General features: G+C 38.7%; 1 protein-coding gene across 3 annotated transcripts in view; it reads left to right on the forward strand.

The window, feature by feature from the left end:
• The window catches only part of LOC122564564 (cadherin-18-like), a 705,142-nt gene that overhangs the window by 391,918 nt on the left and 298,730 nt on the right, over positions 1-14,494 (forward strand). The window contains exon 1 of one of the 3 annotated variants that reach the window (XM_043719648.1): positions 44-316. The exons of the other annotated variants lie outside the window; for them this stretch is intronic. The gene's annotated coding sequence lies outside the window, so the exon portion shown is untranslated. Of the gene's footprint in view, positions 1-43; positions 317-14,494 lie in introns of those variants that run through there. 3 annotated transcript variants of the gene reach the window in all.

The raw sequence follows: 14,494 nt of genomic DNA on the forward strand, positions 1-14,494 counted from the left end.
CCTGTTCTGCGATGATCATGGCAGATCCTCTTTCTCAAACCCGTATTACCACTTTCTCTCCATACTCTTTGATGCCTTGAGTTTCTAAAAATGAATGAATAATTTTCTTAAATGCACTCACTGGTCCTAATGAAAGAGATGAAACTGCCCCAGAAATTTGATGAACTGAGTGACTGCACCACTGTTCTCAATATGTTTAACCAGACTGAACATTTAACCTGGCAGCTTCTAACATTTTTTGTCTCAGTTCTTAGATTTACCAAGTGAACTAAGAAAGACTAACAATCTATCAATTCCTGGCTGTATTTTATGGGAAGTAAGTAACAACAGATCATTAATGGTCAAATCAGATCACAATATGTAGATGGTAAGGCATGCTAGGGCTGGGTGCGCAGGGACCGCTTTTATGATGTATATATGGTAAAGTAAAGTAACCACAGTCACCAGAGAGAGGCGATTGGTGTCACCAGACCTCGGGTGAGGGAAGAGGTTGAGGAGGACAGTCCTTCATGGTCACCTCAGCTGGTACAGAAATCAATTCTGTACTGTTGGCAACACTCTGCATCACAAACTAGCCATCTAGCCAACTGAACAAACCAACCTCATATATACCACACAGTGTCGAAAAAGGGGTCTGGTTACATATCTTTTTCTGAGTTCACATGAGAGAGATTGAACATTTTTTCACATCAGTCTGATACCAACCTGGCAACAAATACTCTTTGGCTTCAATACTTTCCTTAACATTCAATAATGTTGAATAGATGTCTTTACATTATGATGTCTTCATCAATTCTTTGAGGATCTGGCTTTCAACTCAACTACTATTGGAGAAATGAAATGTTTTCTAACCTTTCACTGTTTCAACAAGTAATCGATTTGTCATAAAATGGAAAATAAGGAAATTTAATAATCAAGATGAATCTAACATCTTGTTTATACAGTTTGATGAATCAGTTTTGCATTTTGTATTTATGTCATACATATATCATGGAGATTCACATGATCAATAAACACCATTTAATTTAAAATAAAACAATTCACTAGGGAAAATTTAAGTCCCTTCAAACAACGAGATCCCAATAAAATCAATAACTTTGTTATAAATTAGATGTAAGTCTTAGACATACTAATTAGGCTCAAACCAATAAATCGCCAGTGAGATGTTATTTTTCCCAATTAAATTATGTGGAAAGAATCGAGGGAAAAGAGTTGTGGATAGTGACACTCATTACAAAGGAGTTAATTAATGCAATGCAGGTACCAGAGGTTGGAAATAGGCCAGTGTGTGTTTGAAATAACTGCAGTGTCCACATTAAAACATAGAATAGACACATGTAACTACAGACTCATTAAAGTTACTCCTTTTCCATGTAAAGCATTGTAATCATTTATCAGGAATAGCTGTGCAACAATAACAGTTAACAGCAATTAACTTGGATTCAGGAGAATGTCCTGTTTGACCTATTTGCCTGATCTCTTAGAGGTTGTGACAATCATATAGTTTGTAATTAACCAGACAATATGAGTACCTCAACTCTTCCAAAAAGCTTTGGACAAGCATCTGCCTGGTAGCCCATTAATTACTTCCAAAAATGAGAATTCTGGATGAAGCAATGTACCATTTTTAGCCTGGACACCCAGGAATGGTTAATACAATCAGGAAGGATAGGAAAAGCAGAGCAAGTAAGTTTGAGAAAGTGTGTCTGAATGGCATATTGAGAACTGAAAGGACTACCCTGGGCTGAATGATGAGGCAATCCAGAAATGGAAGAAAAACTGTAACAGTTTCCATAACCACTTAACAAGAAAGAACATTACTGAAGACAGTTGTAGGCCCTTTACAGTTTAAAATGAGAAGACTTCTCATGGTGAACAAGGAAATAGCAGGTTAGCTTAATTTTGTCTTCACAGGAGAACACCTTTCCAGAAATACCAGGAAAGCAAAATTCAGATGAACAGGAAGAATGAAAGGAGATTAGTATTAGTAATAAAAAAATCCTGGAGAAATTAACAGGATTGTAAACTGTTCAATCCCTTAGGAATAATGATCTACATCACATGTGCCTAAGTGAGATTGGCATGGAAATAATCAATGAGTTGGTTGTTGTCTCCTGTAGGAGGGTGTTGCATAGCTTGAAGGGCTGGGTTTGCAATGCAGAGTGTTGCCAACAGCATGGGTTCAATTCCTATACTGGCTGAGGTTATTGTGAAGGACTCTCCTTCTGAAACTCTCCCCATCACCCAAGGTGTGGTGTCCTTCAGATTAAACCACTACAAGTCATCTCTCTCCATCAAGAGAGAAGCCCAATGGTCAAGTAAAACTGTTGGGGGGAAGCAAAATAAAGGATTCTGGAACAGTTCCGGCTGATTGGAGGGTATTAAATGTAACACCAGCTTTCTTTTAGAAAAACGATGGGGAGGCAAAGATTGCCTCAAAGAAAGGTTTGTAGAGTGTATCAGGGATAGTTTCTTGGAGTTGTCATGGAGCCAACATTTTATGTCATGAGGAAGGATCTTGGTCACATGGGCCAATGGGCTGAGAAGTGGCAGATGGAGTTTAATTTAGATAAATGCGAGGTGCTGCATTTTGGGAAAGCAAATCTTAGCAGGACATATACACTTAATGATAAAGTCCGAGGGAATGTTGCTGAACAAAGAGGCCTTGGAGTGCGGGTTCATAGCTCCTTGAAAGTGGAGTCTCAGGTCGATAGGATAGTGAAGAAGAGTACAGGAGTTGGGAGGTCTTGCTGTTGCTGTACAGGACATTGATTAGGCCACTGTTGGAATACTGCATCCTATTCTGGTCTCCCTGCTCTAGGAAGGATGTTGTGAAACTTGTAAGGGTTCAGAAAAGATTTACAAAGATGTTTCCAGGGTTGGAGGATTTGAGCTATAGGGAGAGGCTGGATAGGCTGGGGCTGTTTTCCCTGGAGTATCAGAGGCTGAGGAGTGAACTTACAGAGGTTTATAAAATCATGAGGGGTATGGATAGGGTAAATAGACACTGTCTTTTCCATGGGTTGGGGGAGTCCAGAACTAGAGGACACAGGTTTAGGGTGAGAGGGGAAAGATATAAAAAAGACCTAAGGGGCAACGTTTTGTATGTGGTATGTGTATGGCATGAGCTGCCAGAGGAAGTAGTGAAGGCTAGTCCAATTGCAACATTTAAAAGGCATCTGGATGAGAACATGAATAGGAAGGGTTTGGAGAGATATGGGCCGGGTGCTGGCAAGTGGTGCTACGTTGGGTTGGGATATCTGGTAGGAATTGACAAGTTGGACTAAAGGTTCTGTTTCCATGCTGTACATCTCTATGGCTCTACGACAAGAAATTAGAGATCATATCACTGAACACCACCTGTAGGGAAATACTACAGTGTATGTTAAAGGATGTGATTATATGATATTATAAACTACCAATGATGTTACACAAAGTCAACATGGATTTATGGAAGAGAAATAATGTTCAGCAGGTGTTTGGAGGATATAACTGTTGGAATGGATGAGGGAGGACCAGAAGATGCAGTGAAATTAGATTTTCAGGAAGCTTTTGATAAAGCCCTGTTTTGAGGTTGTTGTGCAAAATTAAAGCACATGCTCTTGGTCGTCATGTACATGTTTTAAGAATGGGTTAGCACCAGGTGATGAATAGGAATACATAGTTCCTTTCTGAAGTGAATGGTAATGACAAGTGTGATACACAGGAATCTGTGCTTGGGTCTCAGCTATTCACAATATCAATGATTTAGATGAGGAATCAAATGAAATATTTCCAAAGCGACAAACAACACAAAACCATGTGGATTGCGAGTGGTGTGGAGGATGTGAAGAGTGAATGTGCAATTACATGACAGATGCAGTATAAAGGTATTACATGCAGTATTACATGACAGATGAAGTATAACATGCACGATAATGAAACTTCCAATGCCAGTTTGAGAAAAAAAACACAAATAGCAGCCTATTATTTAAACGGTGATGGATCAGAAAATGTTGATTGTATGATGGGACATTTGTGTTTGTATCATTGAAAGTGAGCACCAGGTGCAGTGAGCAGTTCAGAAGGCAATCAATGTATTGACCCTCATTACAAGAAAGTTGCATACAACACGAAGCAAATACTATTGCAGCTCACTCGACAGGATCTCAGTGAGACCACACCTGGATGATTATATGCAGTTTTGATCTGAAAATGTGTTGCTGGAAAAGCGCAGCAGGTCAGGCAGCATCCAAGGAACAGGAGAATCGAAGTTCTGGACATGAGCCCTTCTTCAGGAATAAGGAAAGTGTGCCAAGCAGACTAAAATAAAAGGTAGGAAGGAGGGACTCCCCCAAGTCCCTCCTCCCTACCTTTTCCCCTCCCCCAAGTCCTTCCTCCCTACCTTTCCCCCTCCCCTAAGTCCCTCCTCCCTACCTTTTATCTTAGCCTGCTTGCAACACTTTCCTCATTCCTGAAGAAGGGTTCATGCCCGAAACGTCGATTCTCCTGTTCCTTGGATGCTGCCTGACCTGCTGCGCTTTTCCAGCAACACATTTTCAGCTTTGATCTCCAGCATCTGCAGTCCTCACTTTCTCCTGCAGTTTTGATCTCCTCACTTCAGAGCAAATATAGTTACTGTAAAGGGAATGCAGCAAAGGTTCACCAGATTGATTCCTGGGATGGCAGGGATGAGGAGAGATTGGGTCAACCATGCCCGTAGGTATTGGATTTAGGAGAATGAGTAGGGTCTCATTAAAATGCATAAAATTCTGACAGGCTGGACATTTAGATGTAAGGGTAATGTTTCCGTTGGGATTGTGGGGGAGTCCAGAACAAGGGGTCACAGTCTCAGCATACACTGTGAATTATTTCAGGCTGAGATGAGGAGAAATGTCTTCACTCAGATGGTGGTGAGCCTGTGGAATTTGCTACCCCACAAACCTGTGCAGGCAAAGTCAATGAAAAAAATAAAGAAGGAAATTGATTTCAAGTGGCCACGTTGGTGAGGAGTATGGGAACGGTGTGGAAATATGGTGTTGAGATAGAGGATCGGCCATGATCATTTTGAATGGACTAAATGGACTATTCCTGCTCCCACTTTCTATGTCTTCGTGTTACTTTAGTCATCAGCCTGTGCAGGCTATTTCATGCTGTTTTAGGTATTGAATCAACCCGTTCAGAGATGTTGTGACACACCTCTGAACAGGTGGGACTTGAACATGCGCCTCCTGGCTCTGAGATAGAGACACTGCCACTGCACCACAAAAGCCCTAAACAATGCCATTTTGCTCTTTTTGGTACCTTCATGAAATGGAAGCAATTTCCTTTTACCCCAACCCTCTGCTGTTTTCCGTATAATTGAGTTTCTTCAATGCCACCAAATGCTGTAAATGCACACTGTGGTGTTTGATTTCTGTGTGTAAAATTAATAACACAGAACCCCGTTGAAAGCAGTGGAGTTGTAAAACAGAATGCAGTTCCTATTATGTCATGCATGAAGTTCTCATTTTGTTTGATGATGAATCATTTCATTAACATTTTTGAAAAATGGATCTGGTTATGACTTTCCAAAATATTTTATTTGTGTATAAATTAGTATAGACTTTATAATCTCAAGTTATGAAATAGAAATGCTATCTGTTTTACCAGAGGGGTTACCATGTAAATATAGCATGCTGCAAATCATTGTGTTCAGCTTGACCTCATTTGCAATTTTAAGTGTGAAAAATGTAATGTGTTAAAATATGAGGGGGAAGGTCATCGAAAAGATCTCTTGGTTACGATTAATTCATGAAATATACAGATCAAAAAGAATAAATTATTTTCTTGTATTTGTATCTTGTGTAAAGTAGCATGTATAAATATACATTGATATGTCCTGCTGTCATTGGATATTAATCTCAAATCACGAAAACAGGGAGTTAATTATTTTGGTCATGTTGATCTTGAAATGAAATATCACTTGATAAGATTTGGTCCATCCCTACATAATTATCATTTAACTCCATTGATTCAAAGTGATGTTCATCATGGAGTAGACTGAAGCAAAATGTTGAGTTGTTCAAAATGCAATAAGATCTCATAATAGAGAAGTACTACATCAGATAGGACGTATGCCTTTTCTTCTTCCTAACATTGGAGCAATATTATTTGAAGTGTTCCCAAAACCTTCATCAGTAAAATAATTAAATGAAGAATGGTTCTGTGTCAATAACCCGAAATGAAGAAACATGATCTGGCACAAGGATGTGGTATTAGGCTTCCCCCTGCAATTGTGTGAATAGAGTAAGTGGAATAGATTGCAAGGAAGACTGATTGTTTTATATCTGATTCACCAAACACATTCAACTAATGCTGGAACTTACATTCTGTTTGATTCTAATTTCTGCTGCATGTTTTTTTTCTGATCAGACACTGTTGGATACAACAACAGCTTTTGATTTTGTCTCATTGCAACCTCCCTTCCCACAACATGAAATTAACAAAGGATCTGTTTTTAAATGCACTGTGAACTGAAACATCCTCAGTAACCTGTTTTACACAGGTCTGCTCTCTATATTATGAAGAAGGTGCATAAAAGATTCAAAAGGATGATAGCAGATCTCAGAGGTTAGAACTATCTGGGAAGAATGAACAGACGAGAGTTTATAGTGAAGGCCAAGAGTAACCTGCTGGATATCTTTGAGATAATAAGACCTTGTGCAGTGGACATACTTGTGGGAAAGACCATCAATGGGGTTCATTAATATGAGATATTCATTAATAAATTTCACAGCAAATTCAGGAGAGATTTCTTCCTGCAGACAGTGGTGAGAATATGGAACTCACGATAATGACAAACTGTTGAGGTCAATAATATAAGTGCACATACAGAAAATGGAATGAACAGATGAGGAAGAAAGGAATAGTAAGGTATGTTGATAGAGTAATAGGAAAACTAATTAGAGGAGTTTCCTGCAGAACATTGATATCAAATGGTTGGTTTCTGTTCAGCAGACTTACTGTAACTCACCTCTGTTTAAAATCAGTCTGTCAGGGGTTCACTGGAAATAATGTGCTACTGAGTACAGGAAATAGGTTAGGATAACCATGTAATAAATGTTTGCAGTCTTCAAAGGCTAGATTCCAGAGTCTTGTCTTTCTTTACCTTTCTATTTTCCTTCTAGATGTTTCAAAATGACAGAAACCATAACATAATTGTTGCTGCTTTAACCCCACTGTGGCTAAGTATGAGAATAACACACCATTCTCTTCATGTGGCTGTGGCACAATGAAAATATGAAGAAACTAAATCCATTAATTCATCTTTGGAGGGCAACAATCAATTGTATAAAAATGTTGTTGGGAACAACAGAGTGAGAACTCCAAAATCCTACAGGGATTTTTAGCCTTTAATTTCAAAACATTTCTTTTTGAAACAGGACCACTAAAAACTCAGAGATAACTACAATTATAAATTTGTGGCAGACTAGAAACAGTTCTGTATGAATCGGATGAGATATAATAACTTAGAAGTATCAAAGAAATTCCAAACAGACTGTGATCTCTACAAAGATATTGAAGGCCAATGAGCCTCCTGCTTAACAACAAACTACCCTCAACCATTTGTCTTCCAAGTTGCAGACACTTTTTATGATTTTCAGAAGGGCAGGGGCTAAGAAAGGCAGTTTTAACACTATTAGAATGTACTTGTGGGACTGAATGTTCTTATGTATAACAGTGTGGGTTTGAGCATTAGCGTGCTGTGAAGGTCACAGTTGAAGAATCTGTCCCCTCACCACCATTGTTTTGCAGGTAAATGTCCACTTATTGCTCTGAGTGTGAGAAGTCAGCTAGTTGCATGCCAGACAAAGTGGAAATGGGGCAACAGAAGGACTCTCTCTTACCTTGAATGCTGCAAACCAATCCAATTCAATGCAAGAAATCAGAACTACAGAATCTCAACTAATCTACAAAACTAAGGATTGTGAAACTGATTGACTACTAGTATTAAAGCTACCAGTAACCTCTACAGCACTGGCTGCAATGTTTGATAGTTATGCATCATGAACAATTCAGAGACTAATCTGTTTATTTTTTTTTAATTTCACCTTGTTTCTAATGTGTGTGTGTGTTCCATGATGAATTCTTCTACCATTCAGTAATAAATAATCACACTTTATGTTAACTCTCAAACATGGCTCGATTGGCTCCTTTTTAAAACATGAGTTCCCTTGGTTTGGGAAGATGGATTCCATACATGGAAGAATCCATTTTTAAATTAGACTTGGTACAATTAACCGAGGGAGTGAGGGAATAAAGTAAAGGAGCCAGTTCATCTCTCGTGGTCTGGGAACTCTTTGGTTTGTAGTATCCAAACAGGAAACATTGTAAATTGGGGAACATTTGATTTTAGATTCTGATTAATTCTTGGCACAACCTTGTGGGTCAAACGGCCTGTTCTGTGCTGTACTTTTCTATTCTATTCTATTACCTGGGTCTGGTTATAGTACAATTGCAACATTTAAAAGGCATCTGGATGGGTATATGAATAGGAAGGGTTTGGAAGGATATGGGCCAGGTGCTGGCAGGTGGGACTAGATTGGGTTGGGATATCTGGTTGGCATGGACAAGTTGGGCTGAAGGGTCTGTTTCTGTGCTGTACATCTCTCTGACTATGCTCTATAACAAATGCTACTGCTAAAGGGCAAAAGTATTTCAGTAAAATTGGATAATTTTGCATGGCAAATATTTGTGAGGAATCTCCTAAAATTTAAACGAATCACAAAAATCAAACCTGTTTTCACAATGACAATGAACCTTGCGTGACAATTCTCTCCAGGACTAGAACTGGATCATGTCCAAAGACTGGCAAATGCATGTGTTACAAAGGTGATGTCACTTCATCCAAATGGCTGCTTGAAACTCAATGATTCAGAAATGGGTGGAATGGAGCATTGCCTAGACTGGAAAGTGAAGGAATTTTTCACCTGGAAAGTGAAGGAATTTCTTTGATTGCTCTTCATGTCTCAGTTTTCTGGTGATGGGATTTGTGAACAGCACAGTGATCCCAATAAATAGAGACAGAGAAGGAGAATGGATTAAGGGCAAGGGTTAAAAATGGTCATATAAGAACATACAAAGATGACAAAAAAATGGGAGGAGGAGTAGACTATACCATTCAGCCTGTTTCACCTTTCATTGCAATCTTGGCTGGTTTTGAGTTCAAAATCCATTTTCCCAAAATTTCTTCAGTGATTTCTGTTTTGCCCCTAAATCCTTTGATTCCCTGAGAGACTAAATGACCATCTACCTTGGCCTGAATTCTATTCAATGATGGGGCATCCACAAATCTGGGTTGAAGAATTCCAAAGATCCGCAACGCTTTGAGTGAAGACATATTTCTGTGTTTCATCCTTAAATTATCTGTCCCTGATTCTGAAACTGTACACCTTGTATAAGATTCCCCAATGAGGTGAAATGACCTCTCAGTATCTATGCTGTCTAGTTCTTTTAGTGTCTTGAATATTTCAGTGAGATCACTCCTCATTCATCTAAGCTCCATAGAAGAGAGACCTAATTTAGTGCATTCATTATCTCTGCAACTATCACTTTTGGATATCTATGGATATGAGTTATCAGTTGTTGGGAATTGTTGGAATATTGTGAGCAGCTTTGGGAACCTGTATCTAAGGAATAATGTGCTGGCATTGGAAGGGGTCCAGAGGAGATTCACAAGAATGATCTCAGATGATAAGGAGGACTCTGCATCTGTATTCAGTTGAGTTTAGCAGAATAAGCAGGATCTGATTGAAACTTACAGAATACTGTGAAGCTTGGATAGGGTGGATGTGAAGAAGATGTCTCCATTAGTAGGAGATTCGAGGATAATAAGGCACAACATCAGAATGAAGAGATGAACTCTTTGGAACTGAGATGGGGAGGAATTTCTTCAGCCAGAGGGTGGTTAATCCAAGGAACCCATTGCCACAGAGCGTTGTGGAGATCAAGTCATTGAATGTATTCAAGATAGAGATAGATAGGTTCTTGATTAGTAAGGGGATCAAGGGTTATGGGGAGAGGGCAGCAGAATAGGTTTGAGAAACATATCAACCATGATCAACTGTTGGAGCAGGCTGAATTCTGCTCCTATGTTTGTGATCTTATGGCCTTATCTATTTTTTTCCTCTCCTAGCATTAATAATCTTATTTTCCTCACACTTACTAACCTCTCAGTGGCCCTCTACTTCTGGTATATAATTGTCTTCCTTTGTGTCAATATATACAAAATACTTAATCGGTATCTCTGCTATTTCCTTATTTCCCCTGGCAATGACTTTTGACTCGGCTTCTAAGTGACTACTGTTTACCTTAGCTACTCTATTCCTTTCTACATGGTTTTAAAAGCTCTTCCAATCAGTTTTTAATATTGTTAGTAAGTTTACTCTAATATCTTCTTTGTTCATACTTTAAAATCAACTTTTTTGTGACCCTTTAATGATTTGCTGAAAATTCTTTCCTCAGCTATATTACCACTCTTGATTAAATGCTATTCTTAATTTCCTTTATTAGCTATCAAATACTTTTTCTCAAGAGGTTTTTCTGTTTTTCAATAGAATCTATTTCTGTTGAACATTTTGATTTTTTTTGTTTCCTAGTGTTTATCTCATTCACTTACCCATCTCATCTGAGCCAACTTGCCCATCAGATCGATACAATTGGTTCTAAGTTTAGCCGGTGACAAGTGATATTCCTTAAGACTCAGTGTTGGGACCACAACTTTTCATTTTATACATTAACAATCTAGATAAAGGAACCGAGGGCATTTGGCCATGTTTGCAGGTTATACAAAGATAGGTTGAAGGACAAATCGCATTGAAAAGATGGGAAGGCTGCATCTGGGGAAGGATTTGGACAGGTTAGGAGAATGGGCAAGGAAGTGGCAGATGGAGTGCAACATGGGAAAGTGTGATGTCGTGCACTTTGGTAGGAAGAATGGAGGCATGGACTATTTTCTAAATGGGGAGAAAATTCAGAAGATTGAAGTACAAAGAGACTTGGGAGTTCTAGTTGAGGATTCTCTTGAAGCAAACTTGCAGACTGAGTCAATAGTTAGGAAGGCAATTGCAATGATGGCAATTATTTTGAAAGGACTTGAATATAAAAGCAGAGATGTACTTCTGAGGCTGTATAAGACTCTACTGAGATCACATTTGGAGCATTTTGTGCCATTTTGGGCCCCATATCTCAGGAAGGATGTACTGGCCCTGGAGTGTATTCAGAGGAGGTTCCCAAAAATGGTCCCAGGAATGAAAAGCTTAACATATGAGGAACATTTGAGGACTCTGGTTCCATACTTGATGGCATTTTGAAGGAGGAGGGGGGATCTAATTGAAACATACAGAATAAATGTTGAGAAGATGTTTCCATTGGTAGTGGAGACTAGGACCCAAGAGCACAGCCTTAGAGTAAAGGGAAGACGTTTTAGAATGGAGATAAGGAGAAATGTCTTCAGCCAGAGCACATGGAATCTATGGAATTCATTGCCAAAGAAGGCTGTGGAGGCCAGGTCATTGAGTATATTTAAAACAGAGATAAATTGGTTCTTGATTGTCAGGGGGATCAAGGATTATGGGGAGAAAGCGGGAGAATGGGGTTGAGAAACTCATCAGCCATGAATGAATGGCAGAGCAGACTCAATGGGCTGAATGATCTAATTTCTGCTTCTATGTCCTATGGTCTTATGGTCTTTCTTGTGTTGGTCATTGGAGTAGGCATTTCCAAGCTCAATGTGAATTTCAATATTGTTGTGATCACTTCTTCCCAATTGATCTTTGCTCTGACATTAGTCATCCATTCTGTCTCATTGCACAACAGTGGATTTAAAATAGCCTGATCACTAGTTGGTTCCACAACATATTGTTCCAGGAAAATGTTATGAAAGGCTCCTTTCTGCCCTGTAGGGTTTCTGTAATTAAGAAATGAAACTTAATAAAAGTTTTTTTTTCTTAAATGTATGCACACAACTGGTAGTATTTGCACATTGAGTGAAGTCTCGGACCAACAGGATTATTGTAAACAGAAACACAGCAATTCCTGGGTGAGAAAGGATTAAGGCTGGTTTAGTTCATCATCTACCATTCTTGTTAAATAAAACAATAACATCAAATTGTGGACTAATCACATCGAACTATCTCAACCAGTTTTCCTAGGGTGCACCTCGATATGTTGAATTCTGAATAAATTCTATCAAGATATCATTTCTGAGTGTGTAATCTAGAATATTAATGCTTTTCAACAGGAAGTGCAGTGTGACTGTCAGAGTATAAAGAAAAAAAACTGATACAAATCTCTACTCAGAGTTTATTGAAAATCTACAAATTTAGCTTCTCCTTTCTGAGCCTCCAGTATTATCCCATCAATAATATAAAGGCTTTTTGATTTGATTTATTATTGTCATGTGTACTGAGATACAATGAAAAGTATTGTTTTCTGTGCTATCCAGACAAATCCTATCTTAAAGAAGTACTTCTTCAAGTCACATTCCCAACTCACTGCAGTGAACTTTAATTACAGGCGGCCCCTGACTCTCAAACACCTGACTTGCAAACGTTCGTACTTCTGAACGAGATCCTACCTGACTATTCATTTTAAGGGTCATGCGAACATGCGATCACTCATCGTACTTATGAATGAACTTTTTTAAAAAAAGATACTGGATTGTGTTCCGACTTGAGAATTGATTTACAAACATACTCAGGGATAGAGTCTGTTCATAACCCAGGGACTGTATAATAATGTTCTAATGAACATTAGATGTTACATAATGAACTTTATGGGGAGTGTCAAGGCAAGATTGGAGATTTTGTTGAGGTTAACAGTGAATAAAACAAATCAACAGCAATTTTTTTTTAGAGATTGATGCATAGTATCCTTCTTCAGCACAAAATATTGAGTTCAGTTGTGATGGTTTTGGTCAAAGTCCAGGTTCTTAGATATGAGGATATTGACATGGAGGAGAGAGGCAGATGTTTCTGGGACATAAAGCCCTAGTGATGGCCAAGCATGCAGCCGGTTATATGCCAGTTTGGCTGGAAGTATCCGCAGTCGAGCCACAATGAATGACAGATGAGCTGTTTATCTGTCAATGGATAAATGACACAATTTCACAAGCAAATGATTATGTTTCATGTGAACTGTGATGCCCATGAATCAAAGGATTGTTTGAGTGAAGACAGACTTGTATTTAGATGGTTCTTCTTATTACTCCGTATACTCCACTGCTCATTATTGCCAGTGAAGTACTTTTGAAATGCTGTAGTGTAGGAAACAGATGATAATGGTCAGATAACCTCTTTCAGTAATGTTAGTTTGGGAATTGACTAGGGCACTGGGGATAACTCCACTGATCGTCATTGAATAGTGCTGTGGGCACTATTCAGAGATGAGAATGAAAATACTGGAGAAGATGGAATAAGAGTTTAGCAAACAGAGACAAAATGTAGCAATTGGACTTTATCTCCTTCACATTCATCAGGCTACATTTAACTGTAGTTTAAATGCTCCAGCTTGAGAATCAGATTGCCTCTTCCTAAAGCATTCATACAACAGAGCTTAGATCTTCTCAGCTTCAAGTAACCATTTCAGGGTTTTAAGCAAACACTTCTGGTATGGAACATTTAAACTGTACTTCTTACACTGAACCTTTCTCTTAAAATTCCTGAACTACCTTTGTTTCTCAGGCGCAATTGTTATGCGCTTCTAGCTTTCGTCAAGAGTTTTGAAAAGCTACCAAGCTGAAAGTAAAATTCTTTCTTTAAAGTTATGGGAATTTGCCCTAGTCAAAAAAAATGAAATTAATCTCTGACCTTTTAAACAGAAAGCTCAATGCACAACTGTTTACTTTGAAAGAGTTTTAACAAGCAAACAATAAAAACATAGATCTATTACTCTCAAAGAAGTCTCTCTTTACTATTGTGTTTCCAAAGAAATTAACATGCCTCCAGCAATAATTACATTCAATATTTAGCCCTTTCCTTCACACACAAAACTCATGCCACTAATTAAAAATAGACAATAGACAAAAGACAATAGGTGCAGGAGTAGGCCATTCTGCCCTTAGAGCCTGCACCACCATTCATTATGATCATGGCTGATTATCCTCAATCAGTATCCTGTTTCTGCCTTATCTCCATAACCTTTGATTCCACTATCCTTGAGAGCTCTATCCAACTCGTTCTTAAACGAATTCAGAGACTGGACCTCCACTGCCTTCTGGGGCAGAGCATTCCAGAAATCCAAAAATCCAAAATAAATTGTTGTAAAATATAAATGAACCACACACCTTACATTAAAGTTTTAATTATTTATGTTTCTTAAAAACTATAGGAGAAAGTGAGGACTGCAGATGCTGGAGATCAGAGCTGAAAATGTATTGCTGGAAAAGCGCAGCAGGTCAGGTAGCATCCAAGGAGCAGGAGAATCGACGTTTCAGGAATAAGGTGAGGGTGATACGCCGGAGTGGGGGTGGGGG

The sequence above is a fragment of the Chiloscyllium plagiosum genome, chromosome 29 (assembly GCF_004010195.1).
Source record: "Chiloscyllium plagiosum isolate BGI_BamShark_2017 chromosome 29, ASM401019v2, whole genome shotgun sequence".
NCBI classification, from domain to species: Eukaryota; Metazoa; Chordata; class Chondrichthyes; order Orectolobiformes; family Hemiscylliidae; genus Chiloscyllium; species Chiloscyllium plagiosum.